Here is a 15,986-nt window from a genome sequence, read left to right on the forward strand (position 1 = left end):
GGCCTTCATAGCGAGGGGGATTGAATATAAAAGTAGGGAGGTCTTGCTGCGGCTGTATAGGGCATTGGTGAGGCCGCAGCTGGAGTACTGTGTGCAGTTTTGGGCGCAGTACTTACACAAGGATATTTTGGCCTTGGGGGGAGTGCAGAGGAGGTTTACTAGGCTGATGCCGGAGTTGAGGGGGTTGAGCTATGAGGAGAGGCTGAATAAACTAGGCTTGTACTCGTTAGAGTTTAGAAGAATGAGGGGAGATCTCATTGAGACGTATAAGATGATGAATGGGATGGATAGGATATAGATGGAGAGACTCTTCCCGCTCAGAAAGGACAGTAGGACTAGGGGGCACAGCCTCAAGATAAAGGGGGGGCGGTTTAGAACGGAGTTGAGGAGGAACTTCTTCACTCAAAGGGTGGTGAATCTATGGAATTCTCTGCCCGTTGAAGTGGTGGAGGCTACCTCACTAAATATTTTTAAGACGCGTGTTGATGGGTTTTTGATAAGAGAGGGGATTAAGGGTTATGGGGAGAGTGCGGGAATGTGGAACTGGGCCACGACAGATCAGCCATGATCTTATTGAATGGCAGGGCAGGCTCGAAGGGCTAGATGGCCTACTCCTGCTCCTATTTCTTACGTTCTTATGTAAAAATGTCTAAAGACATGGAAGTATGAGTGGAGAAACGAAATGAACAGAGAAGCCTGAAGGAAGTCACAGATATCCAGAGTCAAATTGGAGAACCCACAAAGTCATTGTAGACCCAGAAAATCTGCTTCTACAGAAATGTTGTTGAACTGAGGTAATGGTTCAGTGAAATACATGTGTGGAGTTGGTCCCATATGTTTTCCGATCTGGTTCTCTACATTACACGGTGCGACTACAGAGCTTACATTGTAAAGAGGTGACTAGTATATGTAGATTGCCCTTCTTAAGGAGAAGACCAGAACCTGCAGAACACAAGTGAAAAGTAACCTTTGGTTTTGTGGATTGTGGTTGCTGCCAGTTTCCATTGTGCAGACAAGTAAATGTTACCGATTTGGGAAGAAATACAACTTTTCAGCCACTAGTGTTAATTTAAGACTTTTTTATCAACTACATGTTACAACATGTGGGGAGCCAGCGACACCAGCAAGAAATAAAGCAGCTTTAAATGCTTAGGAAAGAAAGCAGGAGAAGTCAAGAGTTTTGTGGTTAGGTGGGAGACAGATCAAGTCTCAAACCTTTATAGATTGACAAATGAAGGAAAGTCTAAGGGAGTTAAGAAGCGCCAGAATTTAAAATATTATTTTTCTGTGGGGTGGAGTGGGAGGGCAGACAGAAAGACAGCATAACATTGATTATAATCCCCGTTATTATGATCTTTAGAGAATAACGATTCTGTGATGAAGTGCAGAGACTGGCAAATTGACACCTTTTCTTTGAGAGTCTTGAAAACTGCTGTCCTAGTTTCTGAGCTTGTTACTGGGAGAAGACCAAAGCACCATTCCCAGCTGAAATCTGTGGCCACTCACTAGAATTTGACTGGAGGGAAAGTTGTCCCAGTTGGGAGAGGAATGTGTTAGCCTTTGCATCACTGATGCATGTCTCCTGATTATTGAGGAAGGAGTTGTGTTTTCTATACCTGTTTCACAAGTTCACAGAATAGACCCGCACATGACTGAAAAGGAAAAATAGAAGAGGGGAAACTTAACGTATTAAAGATAGTTTAAGTTTATTGCCACAAGTAGGCTTACATTAACATTGCAACAGTCACAGTGTTAATGTAAGTCACCACACTCCGATACCTGTTTGGGTATGCTGAGGGAGAATTTAACATGGCCAGTGCATCGAACCAGCAGGTCTTTCGGACCATGGTAGGAAACCGGAGCAGATAAGGGAAGAACGTGCAAACTCCACACAGACAGTCACCCAAAGCCGGAATTGAACCCAGGTTCCTGCCACCATGAGACACCAAAGCTAACCACTGTGCCACCGTGCCACCCATGGTACTCTGTGGCTTAACTTGATTTCCCATTTTAGTGATTTCTTGGAAAGAGTTGATAACCTAATGAAGAGATGGTTAAAGCTTTGATACTTCTGTGCAGTTAGTCACAAAAAGAAAACACTGGATAAAAGCAAATTACTGTGGATGCTGGAATCTGAAACCAAAAGGGAAAATGCTGGAAAATCTCAGCAGGTCTGGCAGCATCTGTAAAGAGAAAAAAGAGTTGACGTTTCGAGTCCAGACGATCCTTTGGCAAAACTCTCTCTTGATTACAAAAAAACATTTTTCTCAGAAGGGAGAAAATTTTCCTCTGGTATGCAGTATTTTAGTTTATTATTAGAAAATATCCGATCAAATAAGTCAGTGTTTCTTCTGCAGAAAGAACATACTTGAGAGACAATGCTGCAACTTGGGAGTTATTTTAATTCTCTTAAGCTTTTTTGTTTTGTTCCATTTGGTTATCATATACCACAGTTAGAATGGAACTTAGATAATTAGTGTCAGAACAACTGAGGAAAGTTTCACAGAGTGCAAATGTCAGGGTTTGAAAGGAAAATCGGTAACATAACCCTTTAGGGACAGAACATCTCTTGAACAGCGCACCTTTGACTTAGTCTGGATGCATAGGATATTAAGTGATCTGACTGTCATCTATCTCGTTAAAAGGGCAATTGGTAAGCTTAGAGTATGCTTTTGGTGGGACCAGAAGATCCCGCTGCCAGGAATGGGAGTCAGAAAACCCCAGCTTTCCTGGTGCCCCAACTTCCCTTCAATTCAGAATTTAGTGGCAGAAGTTTCCCAGAAAGTGGCAAAAGCCAATAGCAAGAGGGGAAAATGGCGTTGACAACAACTTTGTCCACCATTTAGTGCAGGACTTTAGTGTACAAAACTTAAAGGACTGGGTCCCATGACATAACGCTGGCCCCCTGATTCACCCACCCCACTAGCAATGTTGTCCCACGATGATCAGGGTGCCATTTAAAGGCCGCTGCAGCACAAAGGAGTTCACCTGGAACCGCCCCACACTGCCCCTCCCTCTCGCCATCGCCCCCTGGCACTCCCGTGCTTGACCTTCTTACCCCCGAGTGATGTGCTCACCTGAGCTCCCCTATGAGGTCGGCTTGCCAGGCGTACACATTGGGAGGCCAATTGTGATTCACGCGGGTCTGCCCTCATGCCAACATGGATGGTCTTTTTGTCGGTGGGGGGGAGGTTGGCGGGTGGGGGTGCTGCAGAGGGGAATGATAAGTAGATGATAATACATTCAAGCATGTCCTGTCACTGACAGGGGGTGGGGACTATCACATCACATACTTATAACGATATAAAACATGGGGTTCTCTAGCTGCACGCACCCCAAAACCAGAAATTCCCACTCAAGCTCAAGCTACTGTTCCCACGGCGGGCAGGTCAGGAGAATTTCAGCCACGATTTGGGATTTCTGCTCCTGTCGCCAAACCTGCCCGATGCGATCGAGAGCAGAAATTCCTGGCTGAAGCTTTCAAATGGAAAAACTTTTTGGTTTGCAATAAAATGTGTCCCATGAATATAATCAGTGGCGTAATGACAGTATCATGTTGCTGCCCTTATCACTGAACATCCTCCTATATAGAAATAGTGTCACCATGATGATAATTAGGATTGTTAAGTTCTGCTACTCTTCAAGCTTCCTCAGAAAACGTAGCAGAGCAAGTTACATGGTATTCTGGCCTACTGTTCCTTTTATTCACACATGAAATATGGGTGGCCAGCATTTATTGCCCATTCCTAGTTGCCCAAGAGCAGTTGAGAGTCAACCACGTTGCTGTGGATCTGGAATCATGTGTAGGCCTGACCAGTTAAGGATGGCAGATTTCCTTCCTTCAAAGAAACAATAATGAACCAGATGGGTTTTTTTCAACAATTGACAATGGTTTCATGGTCATCAGTAGATTCTAAATTCCAGATTTTTTTTGTTGAATTCAAATTCCACCATCTGCCGTGGTGGGATTTGAAGCCGGGTTCCCCAGAACATTAGCTGAGTTTTTGAATTAATAGTCTAGCTATAATACCACCCGGCCATTGCCTCCCCTTGAGCACTGCGATTTGATGCCATCTTGGTGCTAGTTCTCACATTGGGACTCAACTACATCGGAGAGGCTTGGGGCATTGGCAGCACTGCGTTTGACCAAACAACTTCAGACGCACTAAGGAATGTAAAAATCAAGACACAATTTAAAGCCGTGATGAGGTAACAATAATAGGCTGCCGGCTTCTTTTTCTTATTAATTATTCCAAAGTCAGAATAATGAGTACATACAATGCATGTGAGGATTTAAAAAGCGCAAACTGAGGAAATGTCTGTTGTGTATTTCTATCAAAAGCAGACTGTAATATATGAGCTGGCTTGTCACCATTGTCCTTGTGTATCAAATCTGTCTTCACTTTGGCAAGGCTCTGCACACAGCCATCATATGTTGTTTAATTAATACTCCCAGTGTTCTTAATCTTCACCTTCTCGTAACACATTCTCAAGTGCAAACTTCAAAGCCTAACATCACTGAATAATCAATACGGTGAAATAGTGAATATTTTAAAGGGGGATCATTGGTTCTGGCAATAGAGGACTAAACAGTGCTACCTAATCGGAATCTTGTCCCCGTTGTGCTGATGCTGGTTACTTTGCATGAGGATCAGATAGATGAATGTATCAGAGGACCAGCTGCTAGGGTTAGTATCAAGCGCCCTCACTTTTGTCATCATTAGAATAAATATGACGAGAAAGCGGAAGATCACAGATCAGTTGCATTCACCTCTACGTTTCATTCTCTGACCTGCAGTGCCATTTGCAAAGGCCCCAGATAAACCACATTCATCAGAAAGTTTTGGGAGAAAACTTAAGATTTTCTTTCCATTTTCTCCTTTCCGGTTTTCTCCCCTTTTCTCCTGAAGACACTCGTTTTATGTGTCTATTTGTGACATGCATGTGACTGTAGTCTTTGACTGTAGAGGAAATCACAGTTGAACCAAGGAGATCACAACATAGCCATCGAGGATGTTAGTGGCTGCTTTATTCCACTTCCTAGTTTGGGGTTTCTGAAGTGAACTGTAACTTACCAAATGAATCATAGAATCCTACAGTGCAGGAAGAGGCCCTTCAGCCCACCGAGTCTGCGCTGAAGACAATCCCACCCAGGCCCTACTCCCATATCCCTACATATTATACCCACAAATCCCTCTAACCTACGCATCCCTGGACTCTAAGGGGCAATTCCTTAACATGGCCAATCAACCTAACCCGCACATCTTTGGACTGTGGGAGGAAACGGAGTACCTGGAGGAAACCCACGCAGACACGAGGAGAATGTGCAAACTCTACACAGACAGTGACCCAAGCCGGGAATCGAACCCAGGACCTTGGAGCTGTGAATTAGCAGTGCTACCCACTGTGCTGTTCAGGTTAATTTCAAATGATTCAACAGAGGCCAAAAATTGAACTACTGACCTTCCAATCTAGATACGTAGGTCGATACAGTGGCACAGTGGTTCGAACTGCTGCCTCATAGCATTGACAATGGTTTGATTCCCAGTTTTGGGTCACTGTCTGTGTGGAGTTTGCATGTTCTCTCTGTGTCTGTGTGGGTTAGATTGGTTGGCCATGCTAAATTGACCCTAGTTTTGGGGAGATTGGCAGGGTAAATATGTGGGGTTACGTGGATAGGATAAGATTATTGTCAGTGCAGCCTCAATGGGCCGAACGGCCTCCTTCTGTACTGCAGGGATTCTATTCAATGAATAGACCAGACACTAATTCCAGCCCAGGCTCAACAATGTCCTCCCCATTATTCCTGACACTTCACAGAGGATAAATGTGCTTCTTTGTGACAACAGAATAATCAGTTATTACTTTATGGTGAACATACTTAGAATTCCACCATCCTTGGAACATTGCAGCATTATAGGAATTCCATATAGACCAACAAAAACAATACCATGTTTAAGAATGCAGATTAATGGGCAAGAATATGCTGAAAAAATAAGTACAAGTTCAGTGCGTGTACTGTTATCAATATGTAAATTGTCCAACAATTTACAGCGAAGAAGAGATACGCCATGATTTGAGAATTGCCACAAATTGCTGGGTGATTTGCACTGCCTGACCATTCGCCTTTCAAATCAAGAGCTCACTGTGAAACTCCCTGTGAGTTTTAAGGAATTGCTGCATTTGCATTATTAAAGCGAATTAAATTTGCCGCAGAAACAAATCTCACAATCCCGTTTTTATTTCCCCTTTGTATTTCTCCTTTTGTACCTAGTTTGACTCTAATCCACTCATAGAGACATTAGAGATATGCAGCGTGGATACAGGCTCTTCGGCCCAACTCATCAATGCCGACCGGGTTTTTTAAGCTGAACTGGTCCCGTTTGCCTGCGTTCGGCCCACATCCCTCTAAATCTTTCCGATCCCTGTGCCTATGTTTTTAAATGTTGTAATTGCAACCACCTCCTCTGGCAGCTTATTCCATCTACATACCACTTTCTGTGCCAGAAGTTGTCCCTCAGATCTCTCTGATATCTTTCCCCTCTCACCTTAAACCTATGTCCTCTAGTTTCAGACTACCCCACGCTGGGGAAAAGACTTTGCTATTCACCATATCTGTGCCCTCGATGATTTTGTAAACCTCTATAAGGTCACCCCTCATCCTTCTACACTCCAGGGAAAAAGTCCCAGTCTATCCAGCCTCTCTTTATAATGGAAAACTTCCCAGTCCTAGTGACATCCTTGGAAATCTTTCTTGCACCCTTTCCGGTTTAATAACATCCTTCCCATAACGGGGGCGACAAGAATTGTGCCCAGTACTCCAAATGTGGGCTTACCATTGCATTTTTATCACTCCTGTTTCCTTCTTATCAGCCAGGGAGATAGACGGTTGGGTTCCTTGGTCCACCAAAGTCAGAGCCACTCTTTAACCTCTGTGCCCTTTGACCTCACTGTGCCATTTTCAGCTTGTACTTCTAGCAATCTGCAACACAAAAAAAGTTTTTGGAACTGGAAGGTGAGGAAGTCAGTCTAAAGCATGCAACACCCGTGAGACCCTCTGCTCAGGCAGATTGTGGGCCATTCTTGCATTCGTGATGAAGGTTAATTGTTTTCTTTAAAAAAAAACAAGATTGGAAAACAGAAGCCTCTAGGACAGCACGTCCTTTTGTTAGTTGTTTATCGAGTGTATGCTTTGTAATTAAAATCTGCTTGCGGTGGACTCATATCTATAGGGGATGAGCTATTAACAAAGGGATCTGACAGTTTCAGGTTGGTGATTTTTATTCCAGATGAAAAATCAATATGTTTTCTGGGTTATACATATTCAGAATGGGGCTGATCTTTCCATCATAATGGAAAATAGGTGTCCTGTTACTTCCTCTCTCGCCATATCTGTACCATTCCATTTTCCAATCCACTGGTGAATATTTCAACATGATTTGATTGCAGTTCATGACAGCGTTAATGTCCTCAGCCCCTAACCACACACTTCAAGTAACTGAGCAGTGTCAGCTGTTGGCTAGTGTTTCGCACATTGTGTGGAAAATAGCCTGCAGGAAAAGATGGGAAATAGCCATCTTTCAGCCCTGCTCGTGTTAAAAAAACTACTAACTTTGCGTGGTGTATCTGTGGAGCTGTCAGGGGACACACTGGACATTTAAACCAGTGTCACAGTTACGAGATTTTTTACTTTAAAAGCAGTCTGTTGTTTGAATTGCTTGCGTCCATAGGTTTTTGCTGTAAGTTCCAACTTGCCCCCCTCATAATTCTGACACCGAAACGGAAAATGCTGGAAAACACTCAGCAGATCTCGCAACATCTGTGTGGACAGAAGCAGAGTTGATGTTTCTGGTCGATTGCCTTTTCGTCAGAACTGTTGGGGGGAGAATTAGGATGTGACGAGATTTAGGCAAATGAAAGGAGGGGGGGACGGAGGGGTGGGGGAAAAGAAACTAAAGAGAGAGAGGCCGGAATGGTGGCACAGTGGTTATTTGGTTTGGGTGTTTTGACAAAATTCCATTTGGTGTGCTGCCTCACAACTCCAGAGACTGGGTTCGATTCCCAGCTTGGGTCACTGTCTGTGTGAAGTCTGCACATTCTCCCCAGGTCTGTGTGGGTTTCCTCCAGGTGCTCTGGTTTCTTCGCACAGTCCAAAGATGTGCTGTTCGATGTGTTTGCCATGCTAAATTCACCCTCAGTGTACCCAAAGAGGCGCAGGAGTGTGGCGACTAGGGGATTTTCACACTAACTTCATAGCAGTGTTAATATAAGCCTACTTGTGACACTAATTGATAAACTTGAAAAACTTAAATTCTCTGACCTCGCCCGCAGCTGGGATTCTCCAGACCTGCTGCTGTGATCTGGTTGAGCGCAAAATTCTCCATTCTCGCTGGCAGCGGTAGCAGGGCTGAAGAATCCCATCCATAGTCTATGACAGGGTGGAAGGCAGAGGAGGGATTAAATGCCAAAAGCGGTAGTGTTGCAAGGCCAAAGGGAGTGTTAATGGCATGGATGAGAAAATGAAAGGTGTTCCCAGGTGGAGGTGATAGATGGCGTGATCATGAACATCCAGTCAAGAGCAAAAGGGGAGGGAAAATGAGAGAGTAACCAAAACCTTGTAAGAACCGGAAACAAAGTGGGGGCAGAGGTTATAATGTGGGACCGTTGATCTCATTATTGAATCCAGAAAGCTGCAGCGTGTCCTACTGAAAGATGAGGTTCTGTTTCACAAGCTTAGGTTGAGCTTCATTGCAACACAGCAGGAAGTGGGGAATAGAAAGATCAAAGCGGGGGCAAGGTGGAGAATTCGAATGTGAAGCAGATTGTTACACTTGCCTTTTATGCAATGCATCTCAATGTGATCTTAAAATGAACCTTCCCAAAATTTCCTCCAAAGTAATCTGAGCATTCATTGCACATAAAATTCAGCGTCTGTGTCTATCATCTTTCCTGAAAGTCTCTCGCCTGGCACAGAAAAGGGCTGCCATACTAGTGATTTTTTTTATTATTAAGCAGTCCCCTCTTTTGTTGCCACTTTTATACCCCCGTCTTCTGCAACACATGCTCAGAATCTTGCAGTGAAGGCAACTGATGTTCTCCTTTCAACAACTAGCCAGATGGAGGCCTGTGAGAGGAACCAGGGGTGACTCATCTTTTAATTTTATTTTCCTCAGTGCTGGACCGTCCCATATCTGCTCATTACATTCATGTGTTTCATAGAATTCCTGCATGCAGAAAGAGGCCATTCGGCCCATCAAGGCTGCACCGACCACAATCTCACCCAGACCCTATTCCCGTAACCCCACATATTTACCCTGCTAAGCCCCTGCCACTAGGGTCAATTTAGCGTGGCCAGTCAACCTAACCCGCACACCTTTGGACTGTGTGTTTAAAATTTACTCTCCTCTATTGAGGCTGATTTTATGCTAATCCTTTCAGCCCTGGCTCGCAGTCTCTCAATTCATTGAGATGAGTTTTGTTTATGATCCACCTCCAGCTCACATTCCACACGGATGAAAAGATCCTATCAGAAAGAAGCACTTTGAGCTCCAACAGATGCCATTTTCCTTCTCGGTTTTGTGTGTGTTTCATGTCCCGGTGAAAGCCTTCAGGTTGGCTGGATTTGTGAGTGGAGAGATATAAACCAAAGAACGCCGGAAACCTGAAATAGCAACATCTGGAAATGCAGGGGCATCTGTGGCAAAAAAAGACCGCTTAATCCACAGGCTATGCATTTCCAGCATTTTCTGTTTTTGTTTCCCATTCACAGGGACCTGCTGGAAAATGACTCATTTGGTTTGATCTCACAGTTTCTGAATTGTAGTCACTTAGCTCATTCCATTATGGAATTTGCTGGCAGACCTGTATTATTCAAAGTTACGTGCCAAAGTTTGTAACATGAATTCAACCTTAAGTCGACAGCTTCCCAAATTAATTAAATACCTCAATATTTAAAAAAAAGCCAATTTATGCCACACTCGTGAAAGTTGCCTCTTATCAGGTCATTTGGTTTGGGTGTTTTGACAAAATTCCATTTGGTGTGCTTAAACTTGTTTTTGTCCTTTGAAATTTTCCAACATGTCTGATTAAGTCAGCTGAAAATGATCTGACCCAGAAGAACTGCAGATAATGCAGGTACTCTGTGAATTAATGGTAGGACAATTAGTCAACACAGTGATAAAATTAGATCACTTAGAAACATTGGTGCGAAAGAGGACAACTGCCTTCCTTTGGGCATTCTCATCATATGTTAAGACGCTCGACTTTGACCAAGTACTTCAAAGAAATAATCTACAGTGTCCAGTCACTTCATTTTTCTGCCCCTGCCCTTCTTTCACACTTACTCCTCCCATCCTCACCAACCCACCCACCCGCCACCCGCCCCCCCCCCCCCCCCCCCCCCCCCCGCCAACTCCGATAATTTGGCTTGCTGTTTGCAACGACCCTTAAAATCTTACCATCACCCCCGTTTTAATTTTTGATACAGAAAAGGTGGCCAAAGGTCCAAAAAATATCAGACAATGGGTCTAACTGAGATTCTAACTGATTCAAAATCCACTCATTTGCAGAGAGCTAAAATCAGGCCAAAGTTTTTTAAATAGATTTTTCGTCAAGTTTTGGATTTCTTTCAAGAATTCAGTTTGTAATTTAGCAAAAATATTTTCAGTTTTTTTTGTGCTGAAGTTTTTTTTGGGCAGTGGAATGATTTCACTCCGCATGCTTGGCAGTATTTAGCATTCCCAGGTCAGGTATAACAGAGTCAGATGAAGATTAAACCTCCTGCTACGAAGCTTCAATACTCTACCTCACCCCAACCATAGAAGTGGTCATTGTGCCACACCAGTGCGAGATTTATTCCACGTCCAACGCCTCTTAGAAACTTTTTGGGTGGAATTTTCCTGTCCTGCCCACCACGGGAATTGTAGCAGGCAGGACAGAAAATTTGGCGGGCTGTGCAAAGGTCCATTAACCTCAGGTGGGAATTGCTAGTCTTGGGGCATTGGGCAGCTAGAAACTCCATCCCTTTGAGTGAGTTTGCCAATTCTTACCGCATCAGGGACAGTTTTGTTTTTGGTCCCATCTGTATTCAGAACTGATTCGAATCTGACCAAATGGCACAGTGTGTGGCATGATGGCACAGTGGGTGCAACAGTGGCACTGTGAGGCATCAGTGCAGGGGGACCCGAATTCAATTCTAGCCTTGGGTGATGTGCAAAATTTGCACGTTTTCCCAGTGTCTGCGTAGGTTTCCTCCGGGTGCTCCAGTTTCCTTCCACAGTCCAAAGATGTGCAGGTCAGGTTGATTGTCCATGCTAAATTGTCCCGTAGTGTCAGGAGGATTAGGAGGTTAAATATGAGGGATTACGGGAATAGTGCATGGGTGGGATTGTTGTTAGTGCAGGCTTGACGGGTTGAATGGCCTCCTGCACTGCACTGCACTGATGATTCTATAAAACCCATTTCATTTGGAGCTTTTGCAGCTAGCAATGACTTTCACTTATCTGAACCAGTTTTGAATTCATGTTGCAGGAGGTGAAATGCTAATATCTGCTGCCGCAGCATCAAGATAGCTTTCCAGTTAGCTATCTGAAAGCTGACCATCTTTCCTATTGCTTTTTGAAGGCATGCTACTTATGGTGAGACAAAAGCTGAAAATACACTGAGAGTTTAGGTTCAGCGTAAGGTTGTTTTGAGTTTCAATCAGATGAAAAGTTGCAACATAATTCTGGAGGCTGCCAAGCACGCAAACGCCATGAGATGAGAAGACTAACTCTTACTGTTTGAATTTGAAGCTGGTAACTATAACAAAGACCAGAGGCATTTGATTATGCTTGCCTTTTTTAATTTTAATGTTAATAAGAACATAAGAAATAGGAGCAGGAGTAGGCCATCTAGCCCTTCGAGCCTGCCCCGCCATTCAATAAGATCATGGCTGATCTGAAGTGGATCAGTTCCACTTTCCTGCTTTCTCCCCATAACCCTTAACTCCCTCGTCTATCAAAAACCTATCTAACCGTGACTTAAATATATTTAGCGAGGTAGCCTCCATCACTTCAACGGGCAGAGAATTCCAGAGATTCACCACCCTTTGAGTGAAGAAGTTCCTCCTCAACTCTGTTCTAAACTGCACCCCCCCCCTTATCTTGAGGCTGTGCCCTGTAGTTCTGCAGTCCTTTCTAAGTGGGAAGAATCTCTCTACCTCTACCCTATCCATCCCTTTCATTATCTTATATGTCTCTATAAGATCCCCCCCTCAGCCTTCTAAACTCCAGCTCTAAATTATAAACTAATTTATAAACTTAATTTATAATTCATACTAGTAGGGCTGGATTTTCACTGCATCTGCGTAATTCAAGGGCCCTTTAAAAATCGTGGCCACGACCAGATTCCTGACCCCCTTCCCCTGTTTTCCAATTTTTTGGAGTTGGTTGGGGCCGGGTCAAAGTCCTGTCCCCTGCATTCCTGACATAGCCTGCTCCGTTGCGGGGGGACAGCCATGTTCCAGTCCCCTGCAATTTTCATGGATTGGGCAAGGATTTCAATGTGTTGTGGTTCACTGCACCTCAGAGACAACTTGAGCCACAACCTGCATGTGTGGACCTTTTAAAGGTAAGTTTAAGAGAACCTCCCCATGCCAAGGTATGCCCCTCCCCCCAGAAACAGAGGGAGCTGGCCGAGCTGGGAATTTTCCTGATTCCCACTATAAGCCTTGAGGATGAAAATCCAGGACATGTTATTATTGTTAATTTGAGGTGCGACCACTTGTTGTTTAACCTTGATTTTATCTTTTTAGTCTAATTACATTTTCCTGCTATTCTGCACTCCAGCCGAGGTTGTGGGCAGCTGTAGTGAGGCATTTCCCAGCACCAACACAAAGACCTGATGTGAGAGTAGGTTTTGGTGACTGTTTGTTCACCTTCCCTTCCTTTGCCGTATAGAAACATCCCATTTAGAGAATCATAGAGTGCAGAAGAGGCCCTTCAGTCCATCGAGTCTGCACCAGACACACCTGGACTCCCACTTTATCCCATTTACCAGCACTTGGCCCATAGCCCTGAATGTTATGGCGTGCCAAGTGCTCATCCAGGTACATTTTAACCTGCCTCCACCACATTCCCAGGCAGTGCGTTCCAGACCGTCACCACCCTCTGGTAAAAAAGCTTTTCCTCGCATCCCCTCTTGAACCTCCTGCCCTTCACCTTGAACCTTTGTCCCCTAGTAACTGATCTTCAACTAAGGGGAACAGCTGCTCCCTATCCACTCTGTTCATGATCTTGTACATCTCAATATCTGCCTCTTGTAGGGCCAAAATGAATAACATCAAGAAGTGGGAGAACATGAACCCTGTACCCTACCACTGCATGGCACACTGCTTTATCTATGTACGGCACCACTGCTTTTGTATCAGTGGATAACTGAGCAATCTGAGAATGCATTGCCAGCACAGAAGCAACATCTGTTGCAAAATGGCAGGCAGGTTTAAGTCGACCTTTCCTAATGGCAAGCACAAAATAGATTACACATGCCTGGTGAGATAGTGTCCCCTGTATTGCCATCTTGTAAATATAGAGGGCCAGGTCATGTCGTAATAACTTTAAGTTTCAATTCAGGTCCCAAATTCAGAATGTCTTTAACATACCCGATTTTCAGAACAAATGGAGTTTCTGCTCGCTCATATTTTATGATTCCTCTCTTTCAACCCAACGAGCTTCTGAGAAAAGCAGTTGTGAATTCACACAACTTCCTGATACTCGCAATTTAATTTACCAAGACTGTCTTGTCTGAAGCTTTCGTGAATCCATGTGTCAACACTCCACCCCCGAACACCACTAATATATTGCTTCATAAAGTGCCCCCTCCCCACCTTGCACCCCACAATGATCTACTTCTCTGGCCCCTGAGCTCCCCCGCCGCCCCCTGTGTATAATGCAATGCTCGCTGTCTTCAAGTCTCCAGCCAGCCTTGCTCTGCAAACCCAATAGCACGTACATAAAACTGATGGAAGAGGCAATCAAAATCTACAGTGTGAAATACCAGCAGAGATATAAAAGTGTTTTAATTGAAACAATGTTGGGTCATCTCCAGTCACTGTATGGCTCCTCTGATGAAACAATCTGATCATGTCTAAACAGGTTAAATCATCTATGCCAGGGCCTGCTGCAGCTGCTGTTAAGTTCTTCGGAACTAATACCGAGAAACCTCAAGAATACCTACTTTCTTTTCTCACTGAACAGCTGGAGAGCTTAATGAGCAAAAATCTCAATCAGCTAACCTGACCTGACCTGACCTGACTTTGCATATTGTCCTTAATAAGGACTTACATTAAAGCATTGAAGAAACTGTTCATTCTTTGGGAAGTGGAGGATTGTCATTGTTCTGGGGCCTCCAGTCACTGCTGTTTGTGATTAAGTTGATGTGTAAAGTTTTGCTGTTTGCTGGATTCGGCCCCTTCACAGCATTGGCACAAAGTGCTCATTCACATTTAGATTAGTCTAACAGCTCCAGGGGTCAGTCTAAGGTCAGACTTAGTAATGATGTAAGGAGAGGCATGTCTGGGATTCTTATTTTGAACTGAAACACATACCAGCAACTATTGAGAAAGATGCGCCCAGCAAAAAAAAATGTGTCCCAGACCTGTGGGGTACATTCCTTCTGCTTGATACCTTGAAAGCTTGTATTCGGCTTTTTTTTCCCCCCCGAAGTCACTTTCCTCTTTCATGCTCAACTTTTCGAGTGCTATTTACTAAGCCCCAATCTTGCAGACCAACGTTTTTGAGTTGTTGTGTTATTAAGCAGAAAGTTGCCAGGGCCACAGAATACATTGGAAGAGAAAACACAAATGTTAGCAAAAAAAAAATGTGGATGCGCTGCAGCAGTCGGGAGATGTGTGGAGAAGGAGAGGTGCAGGAGATCAAAAAAAACCGGACTATGCATGAAAGAATCACAGCATGGAAGCCAGCACTCATTGTCTCTGAGCGCACTCCTGCCAGTCGCACATGTCGCTTCACATTTTATTACAATGAAAAGGCGCAAGGAGTCTCACTTCGATAACCGCGAAGCTTATTCTTAAGTTTTTTTTAAAAAGAAGTGGCAGATCGTCCTTACTTCTGGGAAGGCACGATTATGAAGCAGTTAAAATCCACAAGCAGAGGAAAGCCCCTTTAATAAGCAGTTAATGTTTTGTTCCTCTTTGCAGAGCGAGCAAGTGGTCACAGTGTAATGTAATCAGACTGACTGAAGGGGAGTCAGGCCTCAGGAATAATATCTCATTTGGGGTTGATGCATAGATATTTTACAGGCCTGAGCTAAAGATGAAATATGGATGCCAAACTGACCTTTGACCTTCCTGAGTTACTTCATACAGTATGAGCTTTTGATGATATCGGTATGTGAGGTACCTTAGCTCTCTCTCCAAACCTGATTTATTTTTGCCTGCTTTGATCCTGGCTGGAAGAAAAAGCTGGGTTTAAAAAAAAAACTGCTTGAAAAAAGAACTGGCTGAAGGTAGAATGTTACATCAGTGAGGAACGTCTTATTAAAAATCAATGTAGCACAGCAGGATAAGAGGTGGTAAAATATCTTTTATATGATGGATCCCATCAAGAGGTAAATGTTCAAGTCGCCACAGGGACTGGCTATTGGAATCCTACACTTAAACTGAGATTTTAATTTGATTAATTGATGTGGTCCAAAACAGAGCATGCAGAAAGGATTATAAGATTCTCTTTTTAAAGCACTTTGTGTTTTTTTTATCAAGCCTGGTATCCAGACACCATGGTGAGGTATATTATTACCATGTGCTCAGGTTGGGGGTTGGGTTCTGGTGGTGGCGCTCTGGGGAAACAGGTTGACTTTGGAACGTCTGCTTGCTTAGGGTGACACCTATAGGACAGATGTGGAAATGAGTAGGCCAGCCAAACAATTGTGTGGTGCACCTCCCATTTCCAAAGAAAGCCTTGTGGTATTCAGCTTAATTTGAGCACATT

General features: G+C 43.9%; 1 protein-coding gene across 3 annotated transcripts in view; it reads left to right on the forward strand.

The window, feature by feature from the left end:
- The window catches only part of zfhx3b (zinc finger homeobox 3b), a 462,160-nt gene that overhangs the window by 380,023 nt on the left and 66,151 nt on the right, over positions 1-15,986 (forward strand). The window lies entirely within an intron of this gene.

This window comes from Carcharhinus amblyrhynchos, chromosome 4 (assembly GCF_965287045.1).
Source record: "Carcharhinus amblyrhynchos chromosome 4, sCarAmb.v2.hapA, whole genome shotgun sequence".
Lineage (NCBI taxonomy): Eukaryota > Metazoa > Chordata > Chondrichthyes > Carcharhiniformes > Carcharhinidae > Carcharhinus > Carcharhinus amblyrhynchos.